The 17,914-nt window shown below is 42.4% G+C and overlaps 1 pseudogene; it reads left to right on the top strand.

Moving 5' to 3' along the window:
* Positions 1-10,152: 10,152 nt before the first annotated feature.
* LOC146027260 (piRNA biogenesis protein EXD1 pseudogene) lies at positions 10,153-17,336 on the top strand (annotated as a pseudogene).
* The last annotated feature ends 578 nt before the right edge of the window (positions 17,337-17,914 follow it).

The following is a 17,914-nucleotide window of genomic DNA, read 5'->3' as shown; positions in this document are numbered from 1 at the left end:
AGAAAGTGGCTACCGCAGCATCAGCAGGACATGGGTGTCAGGCGTACACACTCCATCTCCGCACATCCAGGGGCCCAGGTGCTCAGTAGGGGGGGGGCAGCTCTCCTATGTCCACTTTGGGGTATATCACAGCTACCCTGGTGTATAGGCAGTCAGTGTCCAGTACTGGGACACCTGTGATGCTGTGTTACCTGGCCTGGGGTGACTGCTTATTTCACTAATATATGATTTGATTCAGTTCTAGCAGTCCCTATGAGCTTCTATCTCCTAATCAGGGGTGCTGGGTCTGCCTGCTGTGAATTGGGGACATTGAAAAGTGCTGCAGCTCCCTATCTCTTGTGCCTGCACTTTAAGGAGAGAGTTGCAGGCTTCTGCCACTCTCAATATGGCCACCGCTTCAGGGACAGGGTGTTCAGTCTAGCTGCTGCGTTATGCAGGGACAGGGCAGAGGACCAACCTTATGCGTTGTGGTGGGCTGGGGGGCTGCCAGGTAAGAGCCAGGGTAGGTGGCTTGCCGCTGGGACGTCTCCCCGCTGTTCCGCGATGTCCGCGCGTCCTGGAGCCCGCGATGCGGCTAGCTGCCAAAATTTAGGTCGCGGCTCCCGGTTGTCAGGTAGGCCGCAATCCGCGAGTGGCCGCAGAACGGTCACCCCGACTCCGCTGCCTCCCGCCGGGTTTGCCGCTTGTTGCTGGGGCTCTCGGAGGGTCTCCTGGGCTGGATGTCGCCCTCAGGTGCCTGGTTTTATGTGGTTTTAGGCCCGATTTGGTAGGAGCTCCTGGCGGCCACGTCTGCCTGTAATGGCCGCTAAGCCACGCCCCATAATAAATATTTTTACTTTATATACATTGTTTCTAGAACAATTTATATAATCTTTATGTACTGTTTATTTAATTTTGGGATTGATCATTTCCCTATATAACGCTGCAAGACCCATCTACGTATAGCACGCATGTACGCATGTCCACGTATATAGGTGTGGAATATCATGCATGCAATTGTGTTGATGCATATATAGATTTTTAATTATATTAATTTAAATTAATTGGTTAATTGTGATCACTGGTACAAGCGCTGATACCTCTATCCTAGTGTATGCAAAAATCGAAATGTTCATTTAATAGAGGTGAGTATTGAAGAAGATGTTTATGTCTGCGTACCGGACTCACATCTCCTAGCGGTTTCCTTTTCTGTCAGGTCTTATTTGCTTCCGGCAAGAAGTTGACCACTAATGATGTCTCCTGATAATAGTAAACATGGATATGTGAAAGAAATTATAACGTACAGTTTGTGATATTGTTTTAACATCCAATATTTGTAATTCAAGCAGTGTTGTGTGATATAATGGCATGTGGGAAAAGTACATCACGGTATGTTTTATATTGAGTGGGTGTAGACAAATTGAGCCGGTGTAGACAAATTGCCATAGAAGAGAAAAAGTGGTGGAGCGCTTAAGAAATCACACTTTGATCAACTGGGTCTCACATATAATGGTAGAAAAATATTTAATAAGCAATAATGTGCACATTAAGATAACACTCATAAAACAATACTAAAAATGATAATAATACTGTGGACCCTGGAATAGTGGGGCTTCCACTTGTTCCTATATACGCTCCTCTAAATTATTTATAAACATATATTACCCCACTAAGCCCCACTATTCCAGGGTCCACAGTATTATTATCATTTTTAGTATTGTTTTATGAGTGTTATCTTAATGTGCACATTATTGCTTATTAAATATTTTTCTACCATTATATGTGAGACCCAGTTGATCAAAGTGTGATTTCTTAAGCGCTCCACCACTTTTTCTCTTTTTCCAATTGTTATTTGGGGATTGACCTCCCCCTCAGGTGTGAGCAGCTAGCAAAGCACCACATCTATAGCGCCTTTCTGTTTTTTCACTAAGGTGAATAAACAAATTGCCATAGAAGTTTGTAAGCAAGTAGAAACAGGGGGACAACTGTTATTTTATCAGTCTTAGTGGATGTTTTACCATACACGTTATATGGAAAACATAAAAACAGCCAATATGTAGTACTGTCAAGCCCTCTTTTGGTTTAGGGGAAGTGTAGGAAATATAGCGACCCCTCACCAAGATGGTACAGACACCCTTTGTGTGTGAAAGTACCTCACTTATGGTTTGAAACAGTGATAAAATATATAAGAGTTTCTTTTTCCTATGAGGTAAGGAATTTGGAAGGTAACGGTCCCCTTACTCACACGTGATCAGGGTTTATTCAAACCTAAATGGGTTTCTTTGGTTGCTCTTAGGAGGAATTCACCCAAATAACAATGGAGGAGTTTCCATATAAAGTTCCAAAAATGTAATAACAATCAAAAATTTACCAATTTTAACACAGCATACCCAAAGAAATGGGAAGAGCCCATATGGTATAACAATTATAACACAAGAAAAACTAACAATTCAAAATGTTAAAAATACAATCCTGAAAAAAATACCATAAAAACAAAAGAATACATACATGAAGTAAAATGGCTGTATACACTGCTTTGGAGTGTGAACATTAATTTAACTTCATGTATTCATTTTATATTGTATTCAATACTCTTACAAGAGTAGTTATCAGTAAACATCCAATGAACTATGGGCCTGATTCAAGTTCAGTTGCAGTTTTGCAAAAAATTGCAAAACTACCACTGCTGTCTCCAGCATGCAGGAGGTCTCCCAGTACAGGGCAAAGCCGCACTTCATGTCAAGTCCTTCCCCACAATGTGATTGCAAAGATTAGCAATCGCCTCACTAAAATGCAAACTCTTTGCAGAAAAGCCAAGCGATTGTATTATTATGGTAGCCATCTGCCTGAGCAGCCTATCTATGAAGGCAAGCACATGGCAGCCATGTTTTGGGTTCCAGGAGCTGTGTGTTATATCACTCAGCTGTTGCGGCATTCCCCTGCAAATGGTCCATACAAGCCTGTGTTGCCTGGACTGCGCCTATTCAGCACCACCTTGCCACCCTCCCAATGCCAAGTTGCCTTTCCCCCACCAGTGCTTAGCCTGCCGTTGCATTCTCCAGAATGCGACCGCAGTTTAAGGGCTCACACATGTGCACAGCCACTTCCACTTCCAATTAGAGATTTCAGCATTTTTGGGGGCCAAGTGGGATTAGGACCCCATTTCCTATATATCGCTTTATAATTCACAAATTATTAATTTACCTTAATACATGAGTGATGGATTAATGAGGAAAAAAATACTACCTCCTGTATTTGCCTGTTTTGTTGTTGTTTTGTGTAATGTTTAACTACAGTGCACTTGTGATGGTTTACATCATCAAGGCAATACAGAGGTTAAATGTGTTGCCTTCGTAATATACAAACACCTGCTTCTCTTAATGCACCCATCCCTACCCATATTCTCCTAATGAGATGGGATGAACTCTATTTCTACCATCCCTGGTAGCAGAAATAAAAACTCCTAGCAAAAAGCGTAACGCATCCTGACTGCTATTAGCTGTGTAATGTATTGTGAAATAGGGCTTGGCTCTGATGCCTCTGACACAAGATACTCTGGGATGCATGGTTAAATTGAGCTCTATGTGGCTAACCCTCAGATGTTTTCTGCTGAAACTCTTCACATGGCAGAGCTTACGCTGATCCATGTCGAGTATCTGTTATTCTCAGCTCAGAGAGACAGCCCAAGATAAATGAGCCTGAAACTCATAGGAAACACATCGGCCACTTGGAAGATGAGCTATTACAATAAAGCAACCACAGGCCATAAAATGGAAATTAAGGGAAACGTTCTGCATGGCCTGTGGTGGAGTTTAGTTCTGTGCCATCTGTACTGTAGTATGTTCTAGTTTAAAAGAAACTTTTTAAATGGATTATAAAATGATGAGTGCAAAAATATAGTTTATTGATGAGTGTGTCTGTTATCCACATATACTGTATATATATTATTTATTTATTACGTTTCTTATATAGCACACACATACAGTATTCCGCAGCACTTTACAGAAAATAGGCGCTCGCAGAGTTTCAAGTGTCTGGTATTTTGTTTATTGCTTGTCAGTTTCTTTCTAGATCACTAAGATATCCAATAGTGAACTCCATTCAAATTCAACCAGTAGTTGTTGCGTGATGCCAATTAGAACAATCAGACAAACAAAGATTACAACTTTATTGTACGGTTGATATATCCTAGCGGCCCTCCTCAGCTACTCGCTTTCCGTCTCAGCATAATGGTAATACAGAGGTACATAATGTATGGGGAGGGGAAATGATATATGCATATAAGTAGGTAGGGGGAAGAGGCACTCAAAGGAAGGGGGAGGGGCAGAGGCACTTAAAGGAAGGGGGGCCAGAGGGCCTTACAGGAAGGGTGTCAGAGGTACTCTTGGCAAGGTGGGTCAGAAGCATATTTGGGATGCGTCAAAAGTGATAAAATTGAGCATGATAAACAGCCAGCCAATGAGCTCCTTCCTGCCATGTCATAGACTTTGTTTGAAAAATGTGAGGCAGGAGCTGATTGGTTGGTTGTTTATCAGTCTCCATTTTAACACTTTTGAAGCTTAGTGCATCTGGCCCTTGAAGAAGTATAGTAGGGGGCAGAGGCACTCATGGAAAAGACTTGCAATGCTATATTACTGATAAATCATGGAAGCAGATTCAGGATGAGCATTATGGAGAGATGGATAGACTCTATTTCCTAAATGAAACGCATCAGGGATGTACTGTTGTAAATGAGTACCCTATTACTGACCAAATATGAAGGTGCTGCACTAAGTAGTTAGCAAGACAGCTTTTACACAGGAAAACAAGCCACGCTATCTATACTGATTGGTGGCAATGGTCACATGCCATCGCAGTACAAGAGATAGAACTGTGGTGGCACAAGAAGTGCACTGATTAGCAACATGTCAGACCAGAAGTCCCATAGACTGTCACACTCCAATACAGCATCTGCAGGCAGTGTTTCTGCTGCCTAACAATGGCTGGGCCGGTAGCGGGCAGAGAGAATAGTAGTAGCTAGTGCGGCAGCTCAATACAAATTTGGACATATACAGTGTGTTTCAGAATGTGAAGAACACCTTTAAGAACAGCTTTCCAAAATGTTGAAATTTCCTACTGCAGCTCCTCTGTTGCAGATTTACCTACAATGTGTGCTTAGGATCATGTCTGTGCTGCATGACTTAAATTATGCTAAGCTTTAGCTCACAGACAGATACTCTGTTATTCTTCTGCGCAATATTCTAGCATAACTCAGAATTCACTTTATTCAGTGACTGTGAGATGACAGAGCTTCATTAGTATACATATTTTTGTTGTTGACTGCAGTGTTCGGTTTTCTTAAATCATAATAATTATAATTTATGTATAAATGTTCAGTGTTTATCATGTCTTACAATAGCATTTTCTATAGACAACCGCACAGATCAGACAGGTCTTTCTCCACCATCAGTATCAGAGAAGCTTTGCAGAGGCCTGGTAGCTTAACCTTATACAGATATGTCCACATATATATAGTCTCCTTGCTTGTCAAATAAACCTTCTAGTGGTGTGCTGCCATTGTGTTGTCACGACCACCAGGTCAGCTACCCTAGCTCTCTGTGTTGTCCCAAGCCCACAGACCTCTGACAGGTTAACTCCTGCCCTGGCGCTCACCTCCACTGCTGATTCCCATGCTGGCTGTCTGGGTCCCGTCGCCTTGTCACCACCAGCTGACAGTGGTGGCGTGCAGTCTCATGCCATTCAGGGTCTGGGCGGCGTGAGGCATGAGCCGCCATGATGGGTCCGCGTCAGGTCAGGCCTCTGGCTGGACACGCCGGCTGCAGCACCTCCGTGCAGAAACACCACTGGCTGGTTTCTGTCGCCGCATCTGGCGATGGCCATCTTTTGGGATCCTTCAGCCTATGCTGCACTGCTCATTCAGTGAGATCATATTCACGGCCAATCATCGTGCAGCTCACCCTTCAAATACTGACTTGCCGGGCAAGACCGGCAGTCAGTACAATGATGTCCAACCGCACACATCATTGATCCCTCCTGGCTATCTGTAGTTCCCACTACAGTCCTTGTGCTTCTGGTGAAGTCTTCTCCAATCTCCTGCTGATCATTTTACTGCTACCATATCATCATGGAACCTGCTGCCGCCAATACGGATAGGACAAGATTAACCCCCCAAAGGGGTAATATCTTCTTCATTCCTGATGGTTATTCTCTGTGGTCATCCCTGGTCCTGCAGCTACGATCCTACTCAGCACAGATTCATCTGGACTTCATCTTTCCAATCCTTCCTCCAATCATCCAATCCTTCATCCAATCATCCAATCCTTCAACCAATCATCCAATCCTTCATCCAATCATCCAATCCTTCAACCAATCATCCTATTCTTCAACCAATCATCCAATCCTTCTTTCAATCACCCAATCTTACAGTCATTCAATTATTCAATTTATCAATCATCTCCAAAGCTCTTCAATAAGCATTGTATATTATTGACTTTACTATTTATCAGAATCTACAGTTTATCATTGTGTCATCATTCATTTCCTGTACCGCAGTATCTTTATTAAATAAGGTTTTATTTTATCCGATTGCTTCACTCCCTTCTGTCGTTCATGCAACAGCCCTACATCAAAACACGCAGCTTCCGTTACACTCCAGCTGGTGCTTTACGAAACGTGACATGTTTGACTTGGTAGCACCAAGCAACTTTGTGTTCGACTCTTTCCATTACAATTTTATTCAAAAACTGATGTGAATAGTACACATAAGCAGCTTCTGTTGATTAAAATGAAATGAAGAATGTCTATTTTGTGTGTGCAAAGAAGGCTGTATATGAATATGAAAACATGCAGATAGAGCCACAGTTACACACAGAATAAAGGCATACTCGATATTATTTTAATCAGTAAAAGTGCTTGTGCATTCTATTTGCATCATTTTAGGAATAAGACTAATTTGAATGGAAAAGTCGCATGTAAAGTCACTTGGTACAACCAACTCACACAGAGCTTGCGTGATATGTGTGATGCAATTTGTAGCGCACAGGGGATAGATGTATGTATAATGAAGATCTCCTAATTTTAAGTTATAAGAAAGTGCTCAAGTCTTATTACTAATATTTCATGGAGTACTGGGGAAAACTTATTTGTATTGTTTAGGATAACCCCTCCCTTTCATGCACCTGAAAAGTACAGTATCACTAAAATGATTGAGCATCTACAGTTTTTTAGAGTTGGCCAAGCCTCTGGTTATGTGAGCTGCAATTCTGGAAAGTTCTAGAGGTTTTGCTCTTCAAATCTTTTCTGTGGCCAAGGATCAGGTGATTAGTACTACTCACCATTATGGTTTGCATCTGACAACTCATAATTTAAGTATGGCTGGGCCTGCAATACTGTGCTCAGTCATTAATTATTCTTTAATGTTTCTGTCATGTTTCATCCTGCCAAGCGAATAAACTGTTTTCTGGACCTATTAGTTTCTGTATTCCATGTCTAACAAGACAAGGAACTTTTGGGGTAACATTCTGCCATTTATTGTAACATCAACTCTCCCAAGTACCTGGATATGGGACTGGATGTAATGATGCCCACACCCATGATGGTTTCTGGCCAAGCTCAGGCATTTTTTTTAAGCAGCAATCATGCTGGTTCTGAGCCATATACCTACTGTATATAGCCAGGCTCAGAGCCCGACAAAAGTTCTGCTTTCAATCTACCAACAGAAAACCTTCAGTATTACTGTGAATATTACAGTAACTTATATCAATTATTATTAATCAGAACCATCCTATTTTAGAGCATTTTGAAAAAGAAATCGACCCAATGAATATAAAACGATTGCGTCTGGAACAAGATTCCCAGACACCTCCCTGCACATGGGAATCAGCATAATTCATTATACGCTTAAGCTCACCCACCGGCCAATAGGAGTTCTGGAAAAGTTTATTTAATAACAGTCGATTTGAAAATAGAACGTTAATAGAATCATAAATTGACGAAAATATTTTCAATCGAACCACAGAAACCGTTCTATCTAATTTTAATTCTTGAAGAATTGACTGAAACCACAATGTGATTCAAAAAAGATGGGGGAGAAGCATATAGGCGATCTGGCTGCATAATCTGGCTACAAGCACAACATTGATTGGATGGATATGCAAATAAGCCCAGAAATGAAGAATGTTTGTGGGTAGTACCAGTGCATGTGACTAGTTTTGGCCAATGGGAATGCTTTTGTATAATATTGTCACTTTTTAATCCATTTTATATTTAGACCATTTTAATTTGATTCGTCATTCTGTTGAGGGTGAAAAACACATTTACAACTTCAAATATAACTTGAAATAGAAACCAATGCACCATCGAAAACAGAATGAAACAAAATAAATTGACTATTAGTAAATGAGCTATTTGAAATAGAAACACTGTAGCCTTAAAAAGTCATCTAAAAATGTCCTCATAATTTCAGTGTTCTCAGTAAGTTAATTTTTCTGATCATGAACTGGATAGCCATAAAGTATATGAACTTAAAACCACATATTTATGAAAAGGGAGAGAGGGCCATAGTTAAAAAAAAATGCCATTTTCCTGTGTTCGAAAAGTCATCTGAGACACTCAAATTTCAAAAATGATTGAATAATCGTAATGGAGTAAGACTATCAAAGCCTCTGATTTATCCAGGGCCCAAATCTCGTTAGAAACGATTTGATTATGCAAAGACATTCAACTCTTCATATGTGATAACTCTGCAAAACAGAAAGGAAGTCACATCTGGTGCTGCAAAACATTTCAGACAGAAAACTTCTCTGGCCGTTACTGAACACATCTATTAAAGTCTAGATTTCAGCCGGCCACAAGGTTTTAATTGAACTGGTCAATCAGTTCTAGCACTTTGCTGATAGGGAATTAATTTCACTTTCCTAGGTTCGACATTTTAATCAGCCAAGCTTAGCTCAAATTGAAATACTTGACTAATGTATGTAATGGAAGCATTATAAAGTTTGTTGCTTGTTAATACTGTATATTTTACATGCTCCATTATCACAATGCTGAAGAGCAGTTTTATTTTTTACAATCTTTTTTTGCAATTGAAAAATTTAAAATATCAGATTTTATGCAAAGCATTGGTTTTTCCCTTTGATATACAGAACGTCCCTTGTATGCATAATATTACACTTACAAATATACATATGCATCCCATTGGATAATTTAAAAATAATTTATACTTCTCTGTTAGAATTTTTCATGTCCACCTGACTTTCATGGTTTAAAGCTAATGGAGACAACCACAGGGAGGCTATTGTAATGTTAAGCCAACTGTTGGTAACGACACTCTATTTTAATATCACCACAGTTGCATATCTAACTCTTCTGTTACATTTCATACTGTATGTGTGCTGGGACAGAAATCCAGTACATGATCCAAGATGCAGATGTACACTTCAGGTTTGGTATACAAAGTTGACAATGTCTAGGTCGACCCCAAAAGATCAATATGCACAAGGTCGACACTAGGATATAGGTCAACACAAGATAGCCAACACGGAAATGGTCATCATATGTCAAAGTTGGCATGATATAATTTTTTTGTGTCAATGTTGACAATTGCACACGGGGATCCCAAATAGTGTACTGCTCCCCCCCCCTAGGGGGGACCAGCACGCACCTGGGTGCCTCCCTTCCTTGGGGTGACACCAAACAGAGCTGCACCTGCCCAGCACCCCCACGTCTACGGTCCGCACGTCCCCGCCGGCAAATTTCAGCATATGAGAAGCACTGGTGTAGTCAACCTTTTTATATATTAATATAGTACTATTTTCACTCTTTTCCTCATTGATGTCAAACAGTGGCCATTTTTAAGGAGTTTTTGTCATTTAAATACAAAAACTGGTGGGGGGGGGCAGTATGCATATGGCACTATGGGGGCAATATGTAAATGATACTATGGGAAATAATTACGTATATGGCACTATGGGGGGCATTATGTATATGGCACTATGAGGGCCATTATGTATATGGTATTAGGGGGAGCATTATGTATATGGCACTACAGTGGTATTATGTGTAAGCATCCCTAAAATGCCATTGGGGGTCAGATGGTCACAAATTGTATAGTTAAGCCACTGCGTGTACAGTGTTACGAAGAGGTGCTGGACACGTGGGTGCCACCAGGTCAAGATGCAGAATGCTACTTCTGCCATGAAACCCCTGGAAACAAGTGTAGAAACCCCTTACAATGAGCATGAAACCCCTGACAACGAGCAGGTAATTTAAAAGTAATTAGAAGCCTAACTGTGGGCTGTAATTTATAAGGAGCATAATGGTGTGTTCAACATAAAAAGGTGTCAGGGGCATAACTGTATGTGGCATAATATGTATGTAATGGGCATGATAGTATGTGGCATATTATATAAGAAGCATTATGGTGTGTGGCATGCTGTAATTAAGGTGTGCAGCATAATCTGACTGGGCATGAGTACAGATCGTAGTGCGTATGTGCGAGGTCAAACAGTTTTAGCACTCCCTAATAGTAAACTGTGTCAAGGCATGCTGGGACTTGTTGAGAGCCACAGGGTGCCTACACCTGGTTTAGCTAATAGCACTAATAATCATTATCATCAAAGAAGGATGCGTTCAGAATATTGGCGGGTGAGATGGTGGTAGCCACAATACCCAACACCAGCATCCCAACTAGCACCAATACACTGGTGACGGATTGCCGACATTGATGAAGATGTTGGCGCTAGAATCCCAACTGCCGGCATTCTGCAAATTGCAGTAGTGTTAGGCTTGGAGATGGTAAGGTTTAGGCACTAGGAGAGAACTTAGGTCAGTGCCGTCTTTCCCATTGGGCTTAATGGAGAGTTGCCCAGGGGCCAAAGGACTCTAGGGGCCCACCCCAATGGGGATGATGGCACTGCCCCATGAAGCTGCTGCAGTTGGCATGTGGCAAGCAGCGAGCCAGTAGCGCTATTTGCCAGGCAGGAATCACTGCTGATTTTTAAAAGATTTGCCAAACGCTCAGCCAGTCAGCATCCGACTAGTCTTTTCAAAATCAGCAGCGTTTCCCGCCATGCCACCCGGCAAAGAGCCCTACAAGCTCCCCAGCCGCCTCTGCCTGGATCCCTGCTGCCTGGATGCCACTGCCCGGATCCCGCTGTGGATGGCACCATGGATCTGGCAGGCCCCGGGACCATCCTATGCATGTAAGCAGTGGGTTCATTTTTGTTAAGAAATAGAAAATGAAAGACACAATCAATTAGCAGCTGTTCCAATTGGGGTGTGTTAATCCCCTATACATATGGGTGAAAGAAAAAATGTGAGGAACAGCGCTTCTGCTATAATATAGTATGAATACATTGTGCATGGCTAGGTAATAAGAACAAGTAATTTTAATGATTAGCACAACATTAAAACTTTGCATGCATAAGTTAAAAAGGAGCCATAAAGTCTAGTGGTTCTCAATAATGTTTATATTGCACCTCCAATTAATCAATCAAGGGTGTTGATAACCTGTATACAGTGGCGTAACTATAGAGGGTGCAACTGCTATGGGGCCCAGCCACTTGGGGGGCCCGAGAACCCAAAAGGCAATCCCCTGCATTCTCTATAGTTATGGCCCTGCCTGCAGTCTTTCGAATATTTAGCCTTTTTTTTAAATTAGGCAGTGCAGTGATGCGCGAGGCACCTTGCAAATAGTTCTGCCTTGTGTTGTAGTGTAGGACTCGGAGTTGGGAGGCGCCCGGTGGCTCCTTCTTAAGAGGATAACATGCTGCGCTGGGACGTCAGACAGATAGCGGCACAGAGCTCCTCCCAAGTATCAACCCAGCACAGCAGAGTGTTGGATAATTGATGGCCCGCTGGTAGTCACCGGTGCATGCATCCGGGCCACTGCAGAGTGCCCAGGATGCCACAAACTCAGGTAACTGGGTAGGGTGGAGAGCCGAGTGACCCGGCTGCTACCTACAGTAGTTCTTCAGTAGTGGTGCTGCTAACTACAGTAGTTCTTGGGAGACAATAATCACATCTAAGCCTGGCCGGATATCGTGACATAGATATTGGTTGGCGGAAGTATCTCAATATTCACATGTGGTTGGCATTCATGGTTCTCTAGCTATGATGTAACCCATAATTATAACAAATGGGGCTAGTTGAATAGCATATATATACGTGAATATTGCATTATGCAGACTATGTTCTCTATGCAAAGAGATAAAAATTAATAAATACATATCTAAATAATAATCTAAATAATAATAACAACAACAACAATATTACCTCCAATAATAATAATAAATATTAGGTAATATAAATACAAAAATATTGACAGTCATAATATGGGCCGAGACATTATCACTAGGTATTGTTATTGATAAAGATTCCATGAAAATGTAAGGGAACACTATGGGTATGTAATTTATTAATTATATTGCGGCCGTGTTCCATAAATCTGGTTTTAAGGGGACGGGTCGTTCGCCCCACATATCGCTTCCCGCATCCACAAGACAACAAATAAAAAACATATTTTGAATCACAATTAATAAAAGATTTAATCTGATAATTCTCGGAATACCCGGTTATTGTTAGTGTGCGTCTAGAGCAGTGTGTGCACATTGTGCATTTATTTTTGCCACATCTGTAAAACCCTGGTGGTTTGTTGGTCAACCATGATGTATCCGATTTAGTAGTTGTTGTATCAATCGTTCTTAAATAGCTAGTTGCTAAAACAGGTTTTAAGCTCCTATTTTTTTGATAAATGATAGAAGGTTTAATTGGAAGACGTTATTTTAAGGTATTATCTTGCATGAGGATTTTATCATTTCTACAAATTATATCCCTAATTTGTCTATGAGCTAAATTATACTTGCTGAAAAATGATAGATCCCACTTCTGGTGTTCCCCGATACTCTCTCCAGTATCAACTCCACCAAATCATTCCTTAATCTGTTTTGGTTTATTAACTAAGAGATAATTCCTATCCATTTTTCGGACTTCTTTATATGCATGTGTTAGGATTTGTTCTGGATAGCCTCTCTGTCGAAAGGCTTCCATCATTTCATCTGCTTGGTTCCGAAAGATCTCCTCTCTCGAACAAATTCTACGGACACGCATTAGTTGTCCTTTCAGGATGTTTTGTCTCCATGGTTTATAGTGTGCACTATTGTAATGTAAATATGATTGGGTGCTTACAGATTTTACAAAGGTGGAGGTTTAGATGGTGGATCCTATAATCTCCAGAGCCACATCCAGGAAATCTATCAGAGTGCAATCAAAATGATGGGTGAAGGATAATTAAATACAATTAATTAGAATTAAGTGAAGAAACAAAGTGATCAGCTGATGCCCATGTGTGGTGGGGGGGCCCGTTCGGTGCGAGCCTGGTCCTCTATGGACTCTTTATTGATGATTTTTTTTTTTATTTGGGACAAGGATTTAGAATCATCTGATCATTTTGTCTCTTCACATAATTCTAATGTATTTATTTTATCCTACACCCATCATTTAGAGTGCCCGTATTACACATTTGGCATGGACATAGTAACTGATAGTAACTGATACCAGCTTTCTAATGAAGGTAATTGGGAGGAATATCAAATTTACAACCACCAATGGATGCTTTCAGGGCGTGCCAATGAGTATTGATGCGAGCCATACAATCACATTAAGAAAAGTTAAGGATTTAACAACTGGGAAAGAAGTGCCTAGAATAAAAATCTTCTTTGGGCATACCATTCTGAAAGTGGAGCCAAGAAGAATTGTCTGGTCCTTCAAATCAAGAGCCAGAAAATACAGCTAATGATAGAGATAAAACCTTATCACAAGAGAGTGTTGAAGATGCTGGGAAATCTGCCGGGGAAGTGAGAGAACCTGATCTACCAGCACCACATGGGATGCATGACAGTATGCTACATGCCATTAAATGGGCAGTTGAGGATGAAGATGCAGACTATGTTGTGATAGACCAGTTTCAGCTTATGCTTGGTCCTGTATTTCGATATCTACATAGCCAGAAAGTCCTGAGCTTAGGTGCAGTGGGACTGAACTTGTGTCACCATGGAAAGTTGTGCTGGCTGCAGGTGGCTACGAAAATATGTATTTATCTGTTTGATGACCTTCTGTTGGGGCCTGGAGTTTTCATAAATGGGCTACAAATGGTGCTTGAAGACAAAAGCATTCTAAATGTGGTCCATGACTGTCGCTGGCTGGGGGATGTCTCGTCCCACCAATATGGGGTGGTTCTGCAATGTCTTTGATACACAGGTAAGAGATGTATACCTTTTCTTCATGGAAACCGGGGGTTTCCTTCCTAATCGTACATGTTCACTTAAGGAATGTTTGACTCGACATCTCAACATGCCGTCTTCACAAGTTTTATTCCTGACTTACAAGCAAACTTTAATAAAGGATAACCCCAATATATGGCTTGATCATCCAATGTCTAAAAATTTGCTCAAAGAATTGGCTCTGGAAGGCTTACACCACTTGGCTCTGTGTTGGATGCCATGTCAGCTGATTCAGCATCATTGGTTGATGGGTATTTAAATACATATAGCGAGGATCAGCAGATGGTTTGGGCTGCACTGAGATGTGCTCAGAGCTTCCAAAAGAAACTTTGCAACTTTGGGGGACATTTACCAAAATGGATTCGTAGAAAAAAGGTGTATTCGTAGGGAGAAATACACCTTTTTTTTACGAATTTGTATTTTCGGGATTTACAATCCCAAAAATACAACAATTCGTAGTCCTAAAGATGGAACATTCGTATTTGTATTTACAAATACGAATGTCTACACCATCGATAGAATACGACAGAAATCACCATTCAAAAGAATGGTGGTTTCTGATTTACTAAGCAGCCGTACTGATAATACGGCTGCTTAGTGGTGTAAAACACCCACGCAAATACGACAGGAAAATAGAACACCATTTTCATGTCGTATTTGCGTTTTAGCCTGCACGGATCAGTCAGATCCGTGTAGGCTTCAGTGTAAAAAAATAGAAAAATTTAATAAATAAAAAAAAAAATCGGCGTGGGGTCCCCCCCACAGCCGAAACCAGCACCAGGCTGACAGAGCCTGGAGCCGGTAATTAAAAATCAGGGAACCCGACAAATAGGGGTTCCCTGATTTTTAACAACCAGCCCCAGGCTCCTGCTCTGGGGCTGGTTCCCAAAATACGGGGGACAAAATGAGTAGGGGTCCCCCGTATTTTAAGAACCAGCCCCAGGCAAAACCAGCCAGCAGGGTAATGCCACAGCCGGGGGGAGACTTTTTATGCAAGTCCCCCCGGCCAAAGCATTAACCCTACCGACCAGTCAGCCTGGCCAGGGGCCCTGGGGGAGTGGGGACCCCCCCAATAAAGGGGTCCCCCCCCTCCAGGACTTACCTGACCAGGCTGAAGCCTGGTGCTGTCCTCGATGCCCCTGGGCGGTGGGCATCGAGCTGATAGTTGTGTAAAAAATAGAACAAACTATTGTTTTTTACTGTGGCACTACAAGTGCCAGCAAGCCTCCCCAGCAAGCTGGGACTTGGAGAACCACAAGTCCCAGCCTGCTGGGCATTAAAGGGCCCGCTGGGTCTTGTAGTGCCACAGTAAAAAAAAATAGTTAAATAAAACACACTGACACCCATTTTAAATAAAAGTTTAATACACACATTACATACATACTGATACTTACCTTTCTTGAAAGTCGGCTCCTGATTGGCCCGCTAGGCGGCCAATAGAATTCAGTCTGAGGAGAGGCGCCGAATATGAAACATCAGCATCTCTCCTCAGCGCGATGCAGAGACAGCGCAGACAGCGGGGAGCGCCGACAGCATGAAGATTACCTGGATTACGTCGGATCAAGAGAAGACTTCTTCAGCGCAGGAACAGGTGAGTAGGATTTCCTTCCACAGCTCCAACATGGATTTCTTCGGACCCGGACACCGCCATGGACCTGGAGGACGACACGGACCGTCGACATGGACCTGGAGGACGACGCAGACAGCCAACATGGACCTGGAGGACGACACAGGACATCAGGACCAGGGCTACCTACGGGATCAAGAAAGGTAAGTATCAGTATGTATGTAATGTGTGTATTAAACTTTTATTTAAAATGGGTGTCAGTGTGTTTTATTTAACTATTTTTTTTACTGTGGCACTACAAGACGCAGCGGGCCCTTTAATGCCCAGCAGGCTGGGACTTGTGGTTCTCCAAGTCCCAGCTTGCTGGGGAGGCTTGCTGGCACTTGTAGTGCCACAGTAAAAAACAATAGTTTGTTCTATTTTTTACACAACTATCAGCTCGATGCCCACCGCCCAGGGGCATCGAGGACAGCACCAGGCTTCAGCCTGGTCAGGTAAGTCCTGGAGGGGGGGGACCCCTTTATTGGGGGGGGTCCCCACTCCCCCAGGGCCCCTGGTCAGGCTGACTGGTCGGTAGGGTTAATGCTTTGGCCGGGGGGACTTGCATAAAAAGTCTCCCCCCGGCTGTGGCATTACCCTGCTGGCTGGTTTTGCCTGGGGCTGGTTCTTAAAATACGGGGGACCCCTACTCATTTTGTCCCCCGTGTTTTGGGAACCAGCCCCAGAGCAGGAGCCTGGGGCTGGTTGTTAAAAATCAGGGAACCCCTATTTGTCGGGTTCCCTGATTTTTAATTACCGGCTCCAGGCTCTGTCAGCCTGGTGCTGGTTTCAGCTGTGGGGGGGACCCCACGCCGTTTTTTTTTTATTTATTTATTTTTCTATTTTTTTTACACCTTGCAGCCTGCACGGATCTGACTGATCCGTGCAGACTGCTAGAAATAATTCGCATTGGCAGCCGTATATACGGCCGCTAATACGAATCATTACACCATCGGAGGGTTACAAAGCAGTCGTATCTGACTGCTTTGTAACTGATCCTCCGGAACACGACTTTGCATACGACTTAAACAGTCGTATGCAGTCGTAGGGAAAATACCAATACGAAAAACTAGGTTTTTCATATTGGTAAATTTCCCCCTTTGTGTCTTCCATAAAGTTAGGCGAGATTTACAAGCTGACTTACAAGCAGTTTAATAAACGATAATCCCACAATATAGCTTGATCATCCGATGTCTACACATTTGCTCAAAGAATTGGCACTGGAAGTCTTACACCACTTGGCTCTGTGCCTAGCACTGTTGGATGCCATGTGAGCTGATTTGACATCATTGGTTGATGGGTATTTAAATACATATAGCCAAGGAACAACGGATGATTTGGGCTGCACTGAGATCTGCCCAGAGCTTCCAAAATAAATTGTTTTCCAGGAAGTTAGGCGAGAGGAAGCAATACACGGATACATTGTCAATTGCCAAGGGTTTCTTACTCGGGTGGAAAAGACAAGCCAATGAATGCACCGAGGAAGCTGGGTAACTATACTAAGCCACACAAGTGTGCAGCACAAACATGTGGCTCATCTAGGAGTGGCACTGCTGCAACAGACAGGATGGCAGTTTGAAAAACTAGGCCCCGCAAAGCAAAAAATGGTCAAAAAGAGAGGTACAAGATGAAATTGTCCTTGCTCCCTCCCACCCACCCTTATGTTGCGTAAATAGGACATGCACACTTTAACAAACCAATCATTTCAGCGACAGGGTCTGCCACATGACTGTGACTAAAATTATTGGTTTGTTTGGGCCCCCACAAAAAAAAGAAGCAAGTCACCTCTCCCTGCACAAACTGGCTTTATAGAGGAAAGATGTCCTCCTCATCCTCCTCTGTTTCCTCACCCCCTTCAGCGTGTACTTCCTCATCCTCACAGATTATCAATTCATCCCCGCTGGACTCCACAATAACAGGTCCCTCTGTTGTCTCTGGAGGCAATTGCTGGTCTTTATTAAAGAATTTATCATTCATTTTTAAAAACATCATCTTCTCCACATTTTGCGGAAGCAACCTCCTACGCCGATTACTGACAGGTTCTCCGCTG

This window comes from Crinia signifera, chromosome 8, assembly GCF_055691185.1.
Source record: "Crinia signifera chromosome 8, ASM5569118v1, whole genome shotgun sequence".
NCBI classification, from domain to species: domain Eukaryota; kingdom Metazoa; phylum Chordata; class Amphibia; order Anura; family Myobatrachidae; genus Crinia; species Crinia signifera.
The sequence above is the reverse complement of the archived record's forward strand: the minus strand, read 5'-3'. Positions and strand labels throughout refer to the sequence as shown.